Genomic DNA, 20,062 nt, shown 5'->3' on the forward strand with positions numbered 1-20,062 from the left:
TAAGTTGGTAGAAATAAGCTTAGGGGGTCTTTCATGCAGGTCCCCACATCTGTACCCTAGAGTTCAGAGTGCGGAGGAAATCCTGATGCTCTAAAAGTCCCAGTACAGAAATTGAGGGAGACAGCCACAGGCTGTCCTTCAAAAACTCCCTCATAAGGCAGGTATGTTAAGGGGCTATGGGCCAGAGGGGAGTGTCAGGCTAGGGCCATGGCACATGCTGCAGAGATTCTGGGCAGTGCTGGTGCCATAGTCAAACAACAAACTGCTTTGAGGGTCTCTCTAAATTATGCTAGAGTTGTTCTGGCTTCCAGAGTAGCTCAGAATCAGCAGGGCTCAAGAATGGCTTAAAGCCATCTTAGCCTCCCTCAACTGCAAATTCTGGGCTGTGCCTCTCAGAAACTTAGTCCTGAGTCTCACACCATGTGTTCTTTGCTGCTGTAATGCCTTGACTTAGCTATTACAAAAGAGACAAGTTTTGTAATGTAACCCTTCTACCAGGTGGAGCCAGCAGCAACAAGGGCCGGGTTCAGGGTTCTAGGGGTTCCTTTTCAACAATACAACACAAAACTGGCTCGAGCCCCCACCCAGTGACATGGGACAATTACACTCACCCCCTGGGCACCTCTAAGAGGCAATGCTTCCCCTCTCGCAAGCACAGAGTCTTAGTGTAGCAAAAACTTTTAATAAAAGGAGGGAAGCAACTCAGCATTAATTTGGGAAAACGCTGCAACTAGGGTTCATAAACATAAACCATGAGCAAAAGATCCACCCCCAAGTAAGTTGGGCAGCGTCCTTTTCCCCTCAAGTTCTTAAGTCCAGCAACCCAAAAATCCCTTTAACATGCCCATTCCTTCTCTGTACCCCACTCACAGTTGCTGTCCTTGGCCAGTGTGGCCCCAGAGTTCAGAGGTTCGTCCACAGAGTTCACCTCCCACCCTGCACAGCTCAGGCACTCGCTCATCGCCCTAACAGCTGATTGCCATGCCTCTGCGGGGGGTCTACCCTGGCCCTCTCCACCAGCTTCTTTGCCACGCCTCTCTGCCAGCCGCCCTCAGTTCACACAACAAGGATAACAGCCCTTTATGACTTCTGCTCCAGGAGTCCGGGGATCCAACACCAGCCACAAGTGATCATTTGGACACGCAATCCCATCATTCTGAGCACCTAGGCAGGGTGGGTGTGTCCATGCAAACAAGATCCGCTTCTGAAATCTTTTTCCACAGCTCACCACTAGATGTCAGGGGAGAGCTCATCCAGAATCCGCTTACACTAACATGCTCTGATGCATGGTCAGGTGTGGATTCAGCCTAGTCTCCTGCTATGTCACTCCATAGACAAGGATGCTCTGTCCCCTGCTTTCAAGAGTGTCATCCTGGGTGCTGCTGTAAACTCTCTATTGTAGCTGCTCTAAGCCGATGAGAAAGAACTCTCCTGTCTGCTTAATTACTCCAGCACCTGTGAGCGGCGGTAGCCCTGTTGGTGGGAGAAGCTCTCACACCAACATAGCACTGTCCACACTGGCACCTAAGTCAGCATAAGTATGTCGCTCAGGGGCGTGGCTAATTCACACCTCTTAATGACATAATTAACGTCAACTTAGGCTGTAGCGTAGCCATAGCCTTAAACTGCATGGAATTCTGGAGACCTGGGTTGTATTCCTGCCTCAAAAAGAAAAGGAGTACTTGTGGCACCTTAGAGACTAACCAATTTATTTAAGCATAAGCTTTTGTGATCTTCAGCTAGTGAGCTGTAGCTCACAAAAGCTTATGCTTAAATAAATTGGTTAGTCTCTAAGGTGCCACAAGTACTCCTTTTCTTTTTGCAAATGCAGACTAACACGGCTGCTACTCTGATTCCTGCCTCAGTCACTGGCCTGCTGCATGACCCTGGGCAAGTCATTTCTCCTCTCTGTGCCTCAGCTTCCGTATCTGGAAAATGGGGATGATGAGACCGACCTTTGTGAAGGGCTTTGAAATCTACTGATGAAATATGCTATGTAAGACCTAGGTATTATTATATGGCATCAGGAGCTCCCTTGTGTTATTCTTTTCTACTTCTGTACCAAATGTGCTATTTTCAAGTAAAATAATAGGATTTTTTTTCCTAACTTTTAGAAAAAACCCTCCAAACTCAGGGTCCAATTCTGTGCCTCCAGAAAGTTTTACTTCACTTTTGTACCTTGATTCTGGGATGCTCCAGGGACAGGAACAAGCCCTAGCGTAAGTTAGAGCATCCTCAGAGTCACTACAGAACTCTGCTTTACTACCCTGCTCCCTCCTCCACTCCAACCCCTTGCCCCCAACACTGCAGGTTGAGGGGCAGGCGGTGTAGGGCGCCTGACAGCAGCCCTATACTATACTTATGCTGAGGGAATTCCCCCCACAACCAGCTGCATGGTTGCTATATGCAGCCAGAACAGCATCTAAGGGCCACATCAGGAGTCAAAATCTGTCCCCTAGTCTGAGATTGAAGATGGGTTTTTCCATCTTGTGCATCACCTCCACTAAATAAACGCTCTGCTGTCTAAATCAGTCCCTCAGTTGACGAGTGGCTCTTGCACAGCCCGTGCAGGATGGTAGAAGGGGCCTACCCAGAAGCCACCCCAATCCTCGGCACAGTTGTACCAAGGCATTCCACAGGAGCAGTCCCAGCATTTTGCAGGTCCCCCTTGCTCCTGGGGAGCAAATCATGGAAAAGGAAGTGGCAAGGAGGCCAGGCCATGGACTGCCCCCTGGAACCTACACAGTGAAGCCCATGCACCTGAGTGAGTGGGCCATGGCTTTCTAATACATGGTTGTGCATCCCACCTTGTCCGTGCATGCAGCACATCTATATGCAGCTCCTCTGGAATGTAGAAATTGAACTTTTAGTGAGATGACAGATTGTGCATTAATTATGCTGGTCCATCCCATCCCTCTAGCAACCACGCAATATTCTTGCCCTTGTTCTCCACGAGATGGCACTAGTGTCTATGTGACAGCTATAGTTATAAAACTAAACACTTTTTTTTTTTTTAAAGTCAGCCACCTGCATATAGCCCATCATTTTCAAAGCGGGTGGGTTGCTGAGAAGCGCAGTCAGGAAAGTAACAAATACTTTCCTCATGGATTATATTTTCTAACTAGAAAACCTACCTAACTCTCAATTACTGAAGGACAATCTCCACTCATTGATATATTTTGCTTTCCACAACCAAATCTCCGTATAACATTTCATGAGTGATGTACTCGAGTATTCAGATTCTAATATCTAAACTGTATTGTTAAATCAATTCACCTAAATTTGGGTTATTGCTGATTATATACTCTATGTATCATATGACGTTTAAAAACTAACTTTATTTGTGGATAATCTAAGCACTATACCCAGATGTGTACAGACACTCTTTTCCCAACTTATGTATTAGATATTTTTTTTAATATTAGCTTTAATAAAAAAATTAAATCTGTTCTTATTAAACGCATAATGGTCCAGCCTAAATAATTAGTACTAACATTGAAACTACATTCCTACATGCTCCTGGTTATCAAAGATATTAACAAAGCATTCATATTAATCCAGCAGGGAGTCCTCTCCCTGTACCTGAATGTATGCTCACACGCTCATGTGTTTCATCGCAGTGCTCCCATATTCTGCTGTCTGTTTTCGTTGCCATGCAACTGCAATCATATTGTTGTGCATGCTTATTAGCCATTAACTGCCTTTCCCCCAGCCCAAAAAATGAGAATATGGCAGTAGCCCAAGACGCCTCTTTCTCACAAAGGGCTATGTGAACACAGAAGGTTGTGGATTGTTTCTCTGTGTTAAATTGGTGAATCACAATATGTGTTAAAAGGCGGGTGTAGGCAAACAATGCAAGGTATTATACATTAGCATTCACCCAGAGACTCACCTAAAACAATTATAGACATGTTACCTGCAAAGAAGCTTAATGTGAGATGGGGCAGTCAGTCGCTTGCATTTTCTTCTTCCATAATGAGTCAAGGTCAGCAGCAATTCTGCAATATATTTTTAATGTGCAGGAATGTAGAAAACTTGCTATATTTGTTAAATCAGCTAAAGCATTTCACTTTCTGTTGAGTTTTCCATTTTTTTAATTGCAAAAGAACAAGTTGATTGCTTAACCTGCAGCCTGATCTTGTTATCATTAATGTCAATGAGAGTTTTGCCATTGATTCCAGTTGGTGCAAAATTGGGACCCCAGCATTTAAGGGAATGTGAACTAGTAGCCTGCATTGGGAACAAATGTTTGTAGTATGCAATAAACCTGTGAGTTATGACTGACTGTATGTAGCAAAAAACCCCTGCTAGTATTCCCAGAGGATTCAATAGTGGATTTTTTTCCTGAGTCCTTACCAATTTTAAGTTTTTCTTTTTAATTGAAAAAGATAACAAGTTTAACAAGAGTAAATGTGGTGTGAGGAACATTAACTCTGGTCCAACTCCACTACAAAGAACTGAATTTTAGTTTTCATATGAAAGATCAGAAATGCAAATTGCAGTAGCTTATCACCTGTACTGTGCTTTTAACTCTGCTTTCTGAAGTAAAAAAAGGTAATTAGAGCAGGAACGGTAAATATCCCCTGATTTAGCTCTTTTAATAAGAAGGGAAAATTAAAAGCAGCAGCTTTGTGGATAAAAGTCTGGCTGGCCCAATGTCTTGGCTGAGCAGCCCAGAGCAGACTGAAACTAAGGGTATGTCTACACTACGAAATTAGGTCGAATTTATAGAAGTCGTTTTTTTGGAAATCGTTTTTATATAGTCGATTGTGTGTGTCCCCACACAAAATGCTCTAAGTGCATTAAGTGCATTAACTCGGCAGAGTGCTTCCACAGTACCGAGGCTAGCGTCGACTTCCGGAGTGTTGCACTGTGGGTAGTTATCCCACAGTTCCCGCAGTCTCCGCTGCCCATTGGAATTCTGGGTTGAGATCCCAATGCCTGATGGGGCAAAAAACATTGTCGCGGTTGGTTCTGGGTACATCTCATCAGGCCCTCTCTCCATCCCCCCTCTGTGAAAGCAAGGGCAGACAATCGTTTCGCGCCTTTTTCCTGAGTTACCTGTGCAGACGCCATACCACGGCAAGCATGGAGCCCGCTCAGCTCACTGTTACCGTATGTCTCCTGGGTGCTAGCAGACATGGTACTGCATTGCTACACAGCAACAGCAACCCATTGCCTTGTGGCAGCAGATGGTGCAATAGGTCTGTAAACCATTGTCATCATGTCCGAGATGCTCCTGGCTGCCTTGGTAAGGTCAGTCAGGAGCGCCTGGGCAGACATGGGTGCAGGGACTAAATTAGGAGTGACTCGACCAGGTCATTCTCTTTAGTCCTGCAGGCAGTCCTATTGTGCCATTTTAGGGTGAGCAGGCAGGAGATGAGGATGGCTAGCAGTCCTATTGCACCATCTTCTGCCGAGCAGCCAGGAGATGTGGATGGCTTGCAGTCCTCCTGCAACGTCTGCTGCCAGCCAAAGATGTGAAAGATGGATGGAGTGGATCAAAACAAGAAATAGACCAGATTTGTTTTGTATTCATTTGCTCCTCCCTCCCTCCATGAAATCAACGGCCAACAATCATTTTGGTGAGGTCTGCCAGGGGCACCTTGAAAACTTTAATGGAGATTCAGTCCTGCCTTAAATACCAGAGGGAGGGATAGCTTACTGGGTGGAGCATTGGCCTGCTAAACCCAGCGTTTTGAGCTCAATCCTTGAGGTGGCCATTCTGTGTGACAGTTGTTTTTGTTTCTTCTTGATGTAAAGCCACCCCCTTTGTTGATTTTAGTTCCCTGTAAGCCAACCCTGTAAGCCATGTCGTCAGTCGCCCCTCCTTCCTTCAGAGCAACAGCAGACAATCGTTCCGCGCCTTTTTTCTGTGCAGATGCCATACCACGGCAAGCATAGAGCCCACTCAGATCACTTTGGCAATTAGGAGCACATTAAACACCACACGCATGAACCTGCCAAAGCGAAACTGGGAGAGTAGGCGACATCAGCGCGGTGACGAGAGTGATGAGGACATGGACACAGACTTCTCTCAAAGCACGGGCCCTGGCAATGTGGGCATCATGGTGCTAATGGGGCAGGTTCATGCTGTGGAACGCCGATTCTGGGCCCGGGAAACAAGCACAGACTGGTGAGACTGCATAGTGTTGCAGGTCTGGGATGATTCCCAGTGGCTGCGAAACTTTTGCATATGTAAGGACACTTTCATGGAACTTTGTGACTTGCTTTCCCCTGCCCTGAAGCGCATGAATACCAAGATGAGAGCAGCTCTCACAGTTGAGAAGCGAGTGGCAGTAGCCCTGTGGAAGCTTGTAACGCCAGACAGCTACCGGTCAGTCGGTAATCAATTTAGAGTGGGCAAATCTACTGTGGGGGCTGCTGTGATGCAAGTAGCCAGTGCAATCAAAGATCTGCTGATATCAAGGGTAGTGACGCTGGGAAATGTGCAGGTCATAGCGGATGGCTTTGCTGCAATGGGATTCCCTAACTGCAATCTGCAATGCAGATTCCCTAACTGTGGTGGGGCCATAGACGGAACCCATATCCCTATCTTGGCACCAGAGCACCAAGCCGGCGAGTACATAAACCGCTAGGGGTACTTTTCAATAGTGCTGCAAGCACCGGTGGAGCACAAGGGACGTTTCACCAACATCAACGTGGGATGGCCGGGAAAGGTACATGATGCTCGTGTTGCCGGCACCCAGTGCCGAGAGGCTGAACAACAGCTTGAGTTGGTTCGCTACCCGGTGTGCTACACCCAATAATCACAACGGGGTGGAGAAGCAGAAAAGTTTATTTGAAGCTTCAAAAAGGTACAGGGAGATTTGAATCTCAAATCCTGTACCCAGAGCAGGAAATTATACAGGCTTTTATACATCCTTTTTCCCAGCATACTTATCCAATAGCAAGCTGCCCTAAGTATCCATATAGCCAGCCAATCCAGTTCCCAGCTAGTTCCCTGGTTCTCTGTATCATTTGTTAAACTATACATAAAGCTGCTTTACTCAGCATTGTTCTTCCATATCTCCCCTGTGTGGCCTTGCTTAGTTTCAGGCAGTCTGACTCTGCAACATATTGTTGCAGATTCTCAGCATAACTGCCTCCAGGCGGGGGGGCCAAGGACACTTGGGCCTAGTACACAGAGCTGCTGCAAGTGCCTCCAGGTGGGGGGGGGAGGGCAAGGACACCTGGGCCTAGTGCGAGGGGGCTTCATCGACACTCGTGGTCTTCCATCCCCTCGAGTTATCTAGTGGCCATGCCCCACTGTCCCCAACACTCACATCTTCAGGAACTCTGGTCTGTTGCAAAAGCTGCAGGAAGGGACTCTTTTCCCAGACCAGAAAATAACCATTGGGGATGTTGAAATGCCTATAGCTATCCTTGGGGACCCAGCCTACCCCTTAATGTCATGGCTCATGAAGCCATACACAGGTAGCCTGGACAGTAGTCAGGAGCTGTTCAACTACTGGCTGAGCAAGGGCAGAATGGTGGTAGAATGTGCATTTGGATGTTTAAAAGCGCGCTGGCGCAGTTTACTGACTTAGTTAGACCACAGCGAAACCAATATTCCCATTGTTATTACTGCTTGCTGTGCTCTCCACAATATCTGTGAGAGTAAGGGGGAGACATTTATGGCGGGGTGAGAGGTTGAGGCAAATCACCTGGCCACTGGTTATGCACAGCCAGACACCAGGGCGATTAGAAGAGCACAGGAGTGTGCGGGGCGCATTAGAGAAGCTTTGAAAACCAGTTTCATGACTGGCCAGGCTACAGTGTGAAAGTTCTGTTTGTTTCTCCTTGATGAAACCCCCCCGCCCCTTGGTTCACTCTACTTCCCTGTAAACTAACCACCCTCCCCTCCTCCCTTCGATCACCGTTTGCAGAGGCAATAAAGTTATTGTCGCTTCACATTCATGTATTCTTTATTCATTCATCACACAAATAGGGGGATAACTGCCAAGGTAGCCCGGGACGGGTGGTGGAAGAGGGAAGGACAAGGCCACACAGCACTTTAAAAGTTTAAAACTTTAAAACTTATTGAATGCCAGCCTTCTGTTGCTTGGCAATCCTCTGGGAGGAGTGGCTGGGTGGCTGGAGGCCCCCACACCGTGTTCTTGGGCATCTGGGTGAGGAGGCTATGGAACTTGGGGAGGCGGGCTGTTGGTTACACAGGGGCTGTAGCGGTGGTCTGTGCTCCAGCTGCCTTTCCTGCAGCTCAACCATATGCTGGAGCATATTAGTTTGATCCTCCAGCAGCCTCAGCATTGAATCCTGCCTCCTTTCATCATGCTGCCAACATCTTTCAGCTTCAGCCCTCTCTTCAGCCCACCACTTACTCTCTTCAGCCCACCACCTCTCCTCCTGGTCATTTTGTGCTTTCCTGCACTCTGACATTGTCTGCCTCCACGCATTCATCTGTGCTCTGTCAGTGTGGAAGGATAGCATGAGCTCAGAGAACATTTCATTGCGAGTGCGTTTTTTTCGCCTTCTAATCTTCACTAGCCTCTGGGAAGGAGAAGATCTTGTGATCCCTGAAACACATGCAGCTGGTGGAGAAAAAAAAAGGGACAGTGATATTTAAAAAGACAATTTATAGAACAATTGGTACACTCTTTCACAGTAAACCTTGCTGTTAACATTACATACATAGCACATGTGCTTTTGTTCCAAGGTCGCATTTTGCCTCCCCCTACCTCTTACCCTTCCCCCGTCCCTGTGGATAACAGTGGGGAACATTTCTGTTCAGCCACAGGCAAACAGCCCAGTAGGAACAGGCACCTCTGAATGTCCCCTTAAGAAAAGCACCCTATTTCAACCAGGTGACCATGAATGATATCGCTCTCCTGAGGATAACACAGAGAGATAAAGAACGGATGTTGTTTGAACGCCAGCAAACATACACTGCAATCCTTTGTTCTACAATGAATCCAGAGTACTTGCTACTGGCCTGGAGTGGTAAAGTGTCCTATCATGGTGGACGGAATAAGGCTGCCCTCCCCAGAAACCTTTTGCAAAGGCTTTGGGAGTACATCCAGGAGAGCCGTGAATGCCCAGGCAAATTAATCATTAAACATGCTTGCTTTTAAACCATATATACTATTTTAAAAGGTACACTCACCAGAGATCCCTTCTCCGCCTGGCGGGTCTGGGAGGCAGCCTTGGGTGGGTTCGGGAGGGGTACTGGCTCCAGGTCCAGGGTGAGAAACAGTTCCTGGCTGTCAGGAAAACCGGTTTCTCCACTTGCTTGCTGTGAGCTATCTATAACCTCATCATCATCATCTTCCTTGTCCCCAAAACCTGCTTCCATGTTGCCTCCATCTCCATTGAAGGAGTCAAACAACAGGGCTGGGGCAGTGGTGGCTGAACCCCCTAAAATGGCATGCAGCTCATCATAGAAGTGGCATGTTTGGGGCTCTGACCCGGAGCAGCCGTTTGCCTCTCTGGTTTTCTGGTAGGCTTGCCTCAGCTCCTTAAGTTTCGTGTGGCACTGCTTCGGGTCCCTGTTATGGCCTCTGTCCTTCATGCCCTGGGAGATTTTGACAAATGCTTTGGCATTTCGAAAACTGGAATGGATTTCTGATAGCACGGATTCCTCTCCCCATACAGCGATCAGATCCTGTACCTCCCGTTCGGTCCACACTGGAGCTCTTTTGCGATTCTGGGACTCCATCATGGTCACCTCTGCTGATGAGCTCTGCACTCACCTGCAGCTTGCCACGCTGGCCAAACAGGAAATGAAATTCAAAAGTTCATGGGCCTTTTCCTGTCTACCTGGCCAGTACATTTGAATTGAGAGTGCTGTCCAGAGCGGTCACAATGGAGCACTCTGGGATAGCTCATGGAGGCCAATACCATCTAATTGCATCCACAGAACCCCAAATTCGACCCAGCAAGGCCGATTTCAGCGCTAATCCCCTTGTCGGGGGTGGAGTAAGGAAATCGATTTTAAGAGCCCTTTAAATCGAAAAAAAGGGCTTTGTCTTGTGGACAGGTAAAGGGTTAAATCCATTTAATGCTGCTAAATTCGACCTCAACTCCTAGTGTAGATCAGGGCTAATACTGTTATGCTGAAAGGCATTAATGGCTGCCTTCAAATGTGTCTTTGAGCAATAGGCCATCACAAACCACATTAAAGCTGATGTGCAAGCCACCCTTCATTCAGACTAAATGGAAGAAGCAGTTGAGTCCCCTTATGGCAGAGGTCCCCCAACTGTGGAGTGCCCCCCCAGGGGGGGCTCAAAAACATTTTGTGGGGGGGCCTGGGCCAACCCCCATGGAGGACAGGGAGGGAGCCAACCCCCATGGAGGACAGCTCCACTCCTGGCCCCAGCCTCCCACCCACCTCCCTTTATCCCCCTCCCAAGGCTCTGTTCCTGGCCCTGCCCTCACCTGCAGCTGTGGCCATAGCCTCAGAAATCCTCACCCCTGCCTGTGTGTCCCACACCCCCAAAGCCGTGGCCCCCTCCCAGCCCTGGCTCCAGAGTAGGTGTGCAGACAGGAGTAAGGGGGGGTATGAGGTAAAAGGTTTGGGGACCATGTTTATGGAGTAAGCTAGCTGAAGTTATTGCCCAAGGCACTGGGCCACCTGGGAAAGCCTGCTCAAGAAGTAACTCAGGAGGAATCAGAGCATGTCCCTGGGGCAGATTGTAAATGCAGGGGCTGAGACATTGATTGTTTGCAGATGTGTTTGTGTGGGTGGCAGAGAGAAAAGCAGTCAGAAAACCTAAGAGAGAGGTATGAGCTAGGCCGGCAAGCGAGCAGAGCAGGACAGCTCCTTGGGGCACAGGACTGGCTGGCAAGGCAGGCTTGCGGATCACTGAGCAAGGAAGCTGCCTGCTGGTGTTTGTTCCTACTTTGTTCAGGGGAATGGGACTCTGTGTGCATTCTTTGTAAACAAACAGAATTGTACCAAAGAGATACGTGACTCAGATAATAAATTTCTTGTCCTAACAGAACAACGCAGCGGGGTCAAAGAGACAATACATAGTTAAAAAAATCTGGTAGACCTGTATTTTCATTGAAAATGTATCAAAATTAAAAGAAAGGAAACTTGGAACTACAATGCTACAAACACAATGGGTTAAATTTATCCCTGGTGCAGCTCTGTTGTTAAACGTGGCCTGTCGAGAGGCTCTGGTGGCATTATATATGAAAGTCCTGATTCTCTTCTCATCTACAGCTGTGTAACTCCCCTCACTTTAGGCTACCAGTTCAAGTGCCTGGTGCAAAGCCTGTTGAAGTCAAAGGAATGAGTCCCACTGATTTCCATGCACACTGGCTCAGGCCCCAAAAGCCTCAGCTGTGATCCTGCTCCCTCTAGGAGTCAATGGGCATTTTGCTATTGACGTCCATGGGGAATGGATTGAGTTGTTAATTTGTTAACACTGGGCCAGATCCTTAGAGGCATGGTTTCTGTGCTTGACACAGCACTGGTGGGCTTTGAGCCACTTTTAGCTTCCTCCCCTGCCTCCCTCCCCCCCCCAACACAAAGCTGCGGTTGTTGGCTTGGTCCTGGGGTGCAACTTACTTAGAGCACCTTACACTGGCCGGCATTGGCCACTAAGAAGCTGTTCAAGCCTCTAGGAATTGGCCAGCCATCATGGCTCCCTGGCTATGCCCCATTCCAGGGACCAGAAAATGAATGAGGTAGGAGCCACTTCCCCAGCATTCCACCACCAGGGGAACCCTCAGGCACATATCAGCCAGACAAGGGCCAGGATCTTTAGGCTGCTGCTGTCTCAGTGTTTAAGTCCATCAGGGTCGAATGCACCTTCAGTGAAATACCAGCCATCAGAAGTGGAGGAGCTCCAGGATTTTTAAAACTCTGATCCTAGGAGTTAGGCTGGAATGGAGGTAGAACTAACATGGTAACGCCGGACCTCCCAGCAATAAAGCTACCCCTTCACTGTTTCTTAAAGACTGGTACACAGGCAGTATAAATGGGTACTTGGCTATAGCTGTCACTGCACCATTTGCTGCTCGGGAATGGCTACAACCTCAGTCATTCATGATCATATTTTGACTTCTATTACATGTGTTATGCTGAGCTTTGTTTTAGTCTTTGTTAAATGGAAGCTTGATGACTGTCCTACTGTGTAGATGGCCGATCAGGAAAAAGTCCTGGAGACACTGCGGCTTGTTCTTAGGATACTGTCCTCAACTCAGTTTCACATTAGAGCTATATGAGGTTGATTTACATATGTGTTGGAATACACGAGTGCCCAATATTGTGGTGCAATATGAAGGCTTTATCACCATGAAATAACATGTTATCTCAAACGAACGCCAGTGAAATGTTAATGCCACCCTGTTCCACTGTATTTATATGACACATTTTAAAAAAAACTTTAAAAATTCTACTGGGACTAAGTTTTGTAAACTTCCACTTGTGGTCAGATTCCTTTGTTACATTGAAACTACATTCCTACATGCTCCTGGTTATCAAAGATATTAACAAAGCATTCATATTAATCCAGCAGGGAGTCCTCTCCCTGTACCTGAATGTATGCTCACACGCTCATGTGTTTCATCGCAGTGCTCCCATATTCTGCTGTCTGTTTTCGTTGCCATGCAACTGCAATCATATTGTTGTGCATGCTTATTAGCCATTAACTGCCTTTCCCCCAGCCCAAAAAATGAGAATATGGCAGTAGCCCAAGACGCCTCTTTCTCACAAAGGGCTATGTGAACACAGAAGGTTGTGGATTGTTTCTCTGTGTTAAATTGGTGAATCACAATATGTGTTAAAAGGCGGGTGTAGGCAAACAATGCAAGGTATTATACATTAGCATTCACCCAGAGACTCACCTAAAACAATTATAGACATGTTACCTGCAAAGAAGCTTAATGTGAGATGGGGCAGTCAGTCGCTTGCATTTTCTTCTTCCATAATGAGTCAAGGTCAGCAGCAATTCTGCAATATATTTTTAATGTGCAGGAATGTAGAAAACTTGCTATATTTGTTAAATCAGCTAAAGCATTTCACTTTCTGTTGAGTTTTCCATTTTTTTAATTGCAAAAGAACAAGTTGATTGCTTAACCTGCAGCCTGATCTTGTTATCATTAATGTCAATGAGAGTTTTGCCATTGATTCCAGTTGGTGCAAAATTGGGACCCCAGCATTTAAGGGAATGTGAACTAGTAGCCTGCATTGGGAACAAATGTTTGTAGTATGCAATAAACCTGTGAGTTATGACTGACTGTATGTAGCAAAAAACCCCTGCTAGTATTCCCAGAGGATTCAATAGTGGATTTTTTTCCTGAGTCCTTACCAATTTTAAGTTTTTCTTTTTAATTGAAAAAGATAACATGTTTAACAAGAGTAATTGTGGTGTGAGGAACATTAACTCTGGTCCAACTCCACTACAAAGAACTGAATTTTAGTTTTCATATGAAAGATCAGAAATGCAAATTGCAGTAGCTTATCACCTGTACTGTGCTTTTAACTCTGCTTTCTGAAGTAAAAAAAGGTAATTAGAGCAGGAACGGTAAATATCCCCTGATTTAGCTCTTTTAATAAGAAGGGAAAATTAAAAGCAGCAGCTTTGTGGATAAAAGTCTGGCTGGCCCAATGTCTTGGCTGAGCAGCCCAGAGCAGACTGAAACTAAGGGTATGTCTACACTACGAAATTAGGTCGAATTTATAGAAGTCGTTTTTTTGGAAATCGTTTTTATATAGTCGATTGTGTGTGTCCCCACACAAAATGCTCTAAGTGCATTAAGTGCATTAACTCGGCAGAGTGCTTCCACAGTACCGAGGCTAGCGTCGACTTCCGGAGTGTTGCACTGTGGGTAGTTATCCCACAGTTCCCGCAGTCTCCGCTGCCCATTGGAATTCTGGGTTGAGATCCCAATGCCTGATGGGGCAAAAAACATTGTCGCGGTTGGTTCTGGGTACATCTCATCAGGCCCTCTCTCCATCCCCCCTCTGTGAAAGCAAGGGCAGACAATCGTTTTGCGCCTTTTTCCTGAGTTACCTGTGCAGACGCCATACCACGGCAAGCATGGAGCCCGCTCAGCTCACTGTTACCGTATGTCTCCTGGGTGCTAGCAGACATGGTACTGCATTGCTACACAGCAACAGCAACCCATTGCCTTGTGGCAGCAGATGGTGCAATAGGTCTGTAAACCATTGTCATCATGTCCGAGATGCTCCTGGCTGCCTTGGTAAGGTCAGTCAGGAGCGCCTGGGCAGACATGGGTGCAGGGACTAAATTAGGAGTGACTCGACCAGGTCATTCTCTTTAGTCCTGCAGGCAGTCCTATTGTGCCATTTTAGGGTGAGCAGGCAGGAGATGAGGATGGCTAGCAGTCCTATTGCACCATCTTCTGCCGAGCAGCCAGGAGATGTGGATGGCTTGCAGTCCTCCTGCAACGTCTGCTGCCAGCCAAAGATGTGAAAGATGGATGGAGTGGATCAAAACAAGAAATAGACCAGATTTGTTTTGTATTCATTTGCTCCTCCCTCCCTCCATGAAATCAACGGCCAACAATCATTTTGGTGAGGTCTGCCAGGGGCACCTTGAAAACTTTAATGGAGATTCAGTCCTGCCTTAAATACCAGAGGGAGGGATAGCTTACTGGGTGGAGCATTGGCCTGCTAAACCCAGCGTTTTGAGCTCAATCCTTGAGGTGGCCATTCTGTGTGACAGTTGTTTTTGTTTCTTCTTGATGTAAAGCCACCCCCTTTGTTGATTTTAGTTCCCTGTAAGCCAACCCTGTAAGCCATGTCGTCAGTCGCCCCTCCTTCCTTCAGAGCAACAGCAGACAATCGTTCCGCGCCTTTTTTCTGTGCAGATGCCATACCACGGCAAGCATAGAGCCCACTCAGATCACTTTGGCAATTAGGAGCACATTAAACACCACACGCATGAACCTGCCAAAGCGAAACTGGGAGAGTAGGCGACATCAGCGCGGTGACGAGAGTGATGAGGACATGGACACAGACTTCTCTCAAAGCACGGGCCCTGGCAATGTGGGCATCATGGTGCTAATGGGGCAGGTTCATGCTGTGGAACGCCGATTCTGGGCCCGGGAAACAAGCACAGACTGGTGAGACTGCATAGTGTTGCAGGTCTGGGATGATTCCCAGTGGCTGCGAAACTTTTGCATATGTAAGGACACTTTCATGGAACTTTGTGACTTGCTTTCCCCTGCCCTGAAGCGCATGAATACCAAGATGAGAGCAGCTCTCACAGTTGAGAAGCGAGTGGCAGTAGCCCTGTGGAAGCTTGTAACGCCAGACAGCTACCGGTCAGTCGGTAATCAATTTAGAGTGGGCAAATCTACTGTGGGGGCTGCTGTGATGCAAGTAGCCAGTGCAATCAAAGATCTGCTGATATCAAGGGTAGTGACGCTGGGAAATGTGCAGGTCATAGCGGATGGCTTTGCTGCAATGGGATTCCCTAACTGCAATCTGCAATGCAGATTCCCTAACTGTGGTGGGGCCATAGACGGAACCCATATCCCTATCTTGGCACCAGAGCACCAAGCCGGCGAGTACATAAACCGCTAGGGGTACTTTTCAATAGTGCTGCAAGCACCGGTGGAGCACAAGGGACGTTTCACCAACATCAACGTGGGATGGCCGGGAAAGGTACATGATGCTCGTGTTGCCGGCACCCAGTGCCGAGAGGCTGAACAACAGCTTGAGTTGGTTCGCTACCCGGTGTGCTACACCCAATAATCACAACGGGGTGGAGAAGCAGAAAAGTTTATTTGAAGCTTCAAAAAGGTACAGGGAGATTTGAATCTCAAATCCTGTACCCAGAGCAGGAAATTATACAGGCTTTTATACATCCTTTTTCCCAGCATACTTATCCAATAGCAAGCTGCCCTAAGTATCCATATAGCCAGCCAATCCAGTTCCCAGCTAGTTCCCTGGTTCTCTGTATCATTTGTTAAACTATACATAAAGCTGCTTTACTCAGCATTGTTCTTCCATATCTCCCCTGTGTGGCCTTGCTTAGTTTCAGGCAGTCTGACTCTGCAACATATTGTTGCAGATTCTCAGCATAACTGCCTCCAGGCGGGGGGGCCAAGGACACTTGGGCCTAGTACACAGAGCTGCTGCAAGTGCCTCCAGGTGGGGGGGGGAGGGCAAGGACACCTGGGCCTAGTGCGAGGGGGCTTCATCGACACTCGTGGTCTTCCATCCCCTCGAGTTATCTAGTGGCCATGCCCCACTGTCCCCAACACTCACATCTTCAGGAACTCTGGTCTGTTGCAAAAGCTGCAGGAAGGGACTCTTTTCCCAGACCAGAAAATAACCATTGGGGATGTTGAAATGCCTATAGCTATCCTTGGGGACCCAGCCTACCCCTTAATGTCATGGCTCATGAAGCCATACACAGGTAGCCTGGACAGTAGTCAGGAGCTGTTCAACTACTGGCTGAGCAAGGGCAGAATGGTGGTAGAATGTGCATTTGGATGTTTAAAAGCGCGCTGGCGCAGTTTACTGACTTAGTTAGACCACAGCGAAACCAATATTCCCATTGTTATTACTGCTTGCTGTGCTCTCCACAATATCTGTGAGAGTAAGGGGGAGACATTTATGGCGGGGTGAGAGGTTGAGGCAAATCACCTGGCCACTGGTTATGCACAGCCAGACACCAGGGCGATTAGAAGAGCACAGGAGTGTGCGGGGCGCATTAGAGAAGCTTTGAAAACCAGTTTCATGACTGGCCAGGCTACAGTGTGAAAGTTCTGTTTGTTTCTCCTTGATGAAACCCCCCCGCCCCTTGGTTCACTCTACTTCCCTGTAAACTAACCACCCTCCCCTCCTCCCTTCGATCACCGTTTGCAGAGGCAATAAAGTTATTGTCGCTTCACATTCATGTATTCTTTATTCATTCATCACACAAATAGGGGGATAACTGCCAAGGTAGCCCGGGACGGGTGGTGGAAGAGGGAAGGACAAGGCCACACAGCACTTTAAAAGTTTAAAACTTTAAAACTTATTGAATGCCAGCCTTCTGTTGCTTGGCAATCCTCTGGGAGGAGTGGCTGGGTGGCTGGAGGCCCCCACACCGTGTTCTTGGGCATCTGGGTGAGGAGGCTATGGAACTTGGGGAGGCGGGCTGTTGGTTACACAGGGGCTGTAGCGGTGGTCTGTGCTCCAGCTGCCTTTCCTGCAGCTCAACCATATGCTGGAGCATATTAGTTTGATCCTCCAGCAGCCTCAGCATTGAATCCTGCCTCCTTTCATCATGCTGCCAACATCTTTCAGCTTCAGCCCTCTCTTCAGCCCACCACTTACTCTCTTCAGCCCACCACCTCTCCTCCTGGTCATTTTGTGCTTTCCTGCACTCTGACATTGTCTGCCTCCACGCATTCATCTGTGCTCTGTCAGTGTGGAAGGATAGCATGAGCTCAGAGAACATTTCATTGCGAGTGCGTTTTTTTCGCCTTCTAATCTTCACTAGCCTCTGGGAAGGAGAAGATCTTGTGATCCCTGAAACACATGCAGCTGGTGGAGAAAAAAAAAGGGACAGTGATATTTAAAAAGACAATTTATAGAACAATTGGTACACTCTTTCACAGTAAACCTTGCTGTTAACATTACATACATAGCACATGTGCTTTTGTTCCAAGGTCGCATTTTGCCTCCCCCTACCTCTTACCCTTCCCCCGTCCCTGTGGATAACAGTGGGGAACATTTCTGTTCAGCCACAGGCAAACAGCCCAGTAGGAACAGGCACCTCTGAATGTCCCCTTAAGAAAAGCACCCTATTTCAACCAGGTGACCATGAATGATATCGCTCTCCTGAGGATAACACAGAGAGATAAAGAACGGATGTTGTTTGAACGCCAGCAAACATACACTGCAATCCTTTGTTCTACAATGAATCCAGAGTACTTGCTACTGGCCTGGAGTGGTAAAGTGTCCTATCATGGTGGACGGAATAAGGCTGCCCTCCCCAGAAACCTTTTGCAAAGGCTTTGGGAGTACATCCAGGAGAGCCGTGAATGCCCAGGCAAATTAATCATTAAACATGCTTGCTTTTAAACCATATATACTATTTTAAAAGGTACACTCACCAGAGATCCCTTCTCCGCCTGGCGGGTCTGGGAGGCAGCCTTGGGTGGGTTCGGGAGGGGTACTGGCTCCAGGTCCAGGGTGAGAAACAGTTCCTGGCTGTCAGGAAAACCGGTTTCTCCACTTGCTTGCTGTGAGCTATCTATAACCTCATCATCATCATCTTCCTTGTCCCCAAAACCTGCTTCCATGTTGCCTCCATCTCCATTGAAGGAGTCAAACAACAGGGCTGGGGCAGTGGTGGCTGAACCCCCTAAAATGGCATGCAGCTCATCATAGAAGTGGCATGTTTGGGGCTCTGACCCGGAGCAGCCGTTTGCCTCTCTGGTTTTCTGGTAGGCTTGCCTCAGCTCCTTAAGTTTCGTGTGGCACTGCTTCGGGTCCCTGTTATGGCCTCTGTCCTTCATGCCCTGGGAGATTTTGACAAATGCTTTGGCATTTCGAAAACTGGAATGGATTTCTGATAGCACGGATTCCTCTCCCCATACAGCGATCAGATCCTGTACCTCCCGTTCGGTCCACACTGGAGCTCTTTTGCGATTCTGGGACTCCATCATGGTCACCTCTGCTGATGAGCTCTGCACTCACCTGCAGCTTGCCACGCTGGCCAAACAGGAAATGAAATTCAAAAGTTCATGGGCCTTTTCCTGTCTACCTGGCCAGTACATTTGAATTGAGAGTGCTGTCCAGAGCGGTCACAATGGAGCACTCTGGGATAGCTCATGGAGGCCAATACCATCTAATTGCATCCACAGAACCCCAAATTCGACCCAGCAAGGCCGATTTCAGCGCTAATCCCCTTGTCGGGGGTGGAGTAAGGAAATCGATTTTAAGAGCCCTTTAAATCGAAAAAAAGGGCTTTGTCTTGTGGACAGGTAAAGGGTTAAATCCATTTAATGCTGCTAAATTCGACCTCAACTCCTAGTGTAGATCAGGGCTAATACTGTTATGCTGAAAGGCATTAATGGCTGCCTTCAAATGTGTCTTTGAGCAATAGGCCATCACAAACCACATTAAAGCTGATGTGCAAGCCACCCTTCATTCAGACTAAATGGAAGAAGCAGTTGAGTCCCCTTATGGCAGAGGTCCCCCAACTGTGGAGTGCCCCCCCAGGGGGGGCTCAAAAACATTTTGTGGGGGGGCCTGGGCCAACCCCCATGGAGGACAGGGAGGGAGCCAACCCCCATGGAGGACAGCTCCACTCCTGGCCCCAGCCTCCCACCCACCTCCCTTTATCCCCCTCCCAAGGCTCTGTTCCTGGCCCTGCCCTCACCTGCAGCTGTGGCCATAGCCTCAGAAATCCTCACCCCTGCCTGTGTGTCCCACACCCCCAAAGCCGTGGCCCCCTCCCAGCCCTGGCTCCAGAGTAGGTGTGCAGACAGGAGTAAGGGGGGGTATGAGGTAAAAGGTTTGGGGACCATGTTTATGGAGTAAGCTAGCTGAAGTTATTGCCCAAGGCACTGGGCCACCTGGGAAAGCCTGCTCAAGAAGTAACTCAGGAGGAATCAGAGCATGTCCCTGGGGCAGATTGTAAATGCAGGGGCTGAGACATTGATTGTTTGCAGATGTGTTTGTGTGGGTGGCAGAGAGAAAAGCAGTCAGAAAACCTAAGAGAGAGGTATGAGCTAGGCCGGCAAGCGAGCAGAGCAGGACAGCTCCTTGGGGCACAGGACTGGCTGGCAAGGCAGGCTTGCGGATCACTGAGCAAGGAAGCTGCCTGCTGGTGTTTGTTCCTACTTTGTTCAGGGGAATGGGACTCTGTGTGCATTCTTTGTAAACAAACAGAATTGTACCAAAGAGATACGTGACTCAGATAATAAATTTCTTGTCCTAACAGAACAACGCAGCGGGGTCAAAGAGACAATACATAGTTAAAAAAATCTGGTAGACCTGTATTTTCATTGAAAATGTATCAAAATTAAAAGAAAGGAAACTTGGAACTACAATGCTACAAACACAATGGGTTAAATTTATCCCTGGTGCAGCTCTGTTGTTAAACGTGGCCTGTCGAGAGGCTCT

The sequence above is a fragment of the Lepidochelys kempii genome, chromosome 1 (genome assembly GCF_965140285.1).
Source record: "Lepidochelys kempii isolate rLepKem1 chromosome 1, rLepKem1.hap1, whole genome shotgun sequence".
Classification (NCBI taxonomy): Eukaryota; Metazoa; Chordata; order Testudines; family Cheloniidae; genus Lepidochelys; species Lepidochelys kempii.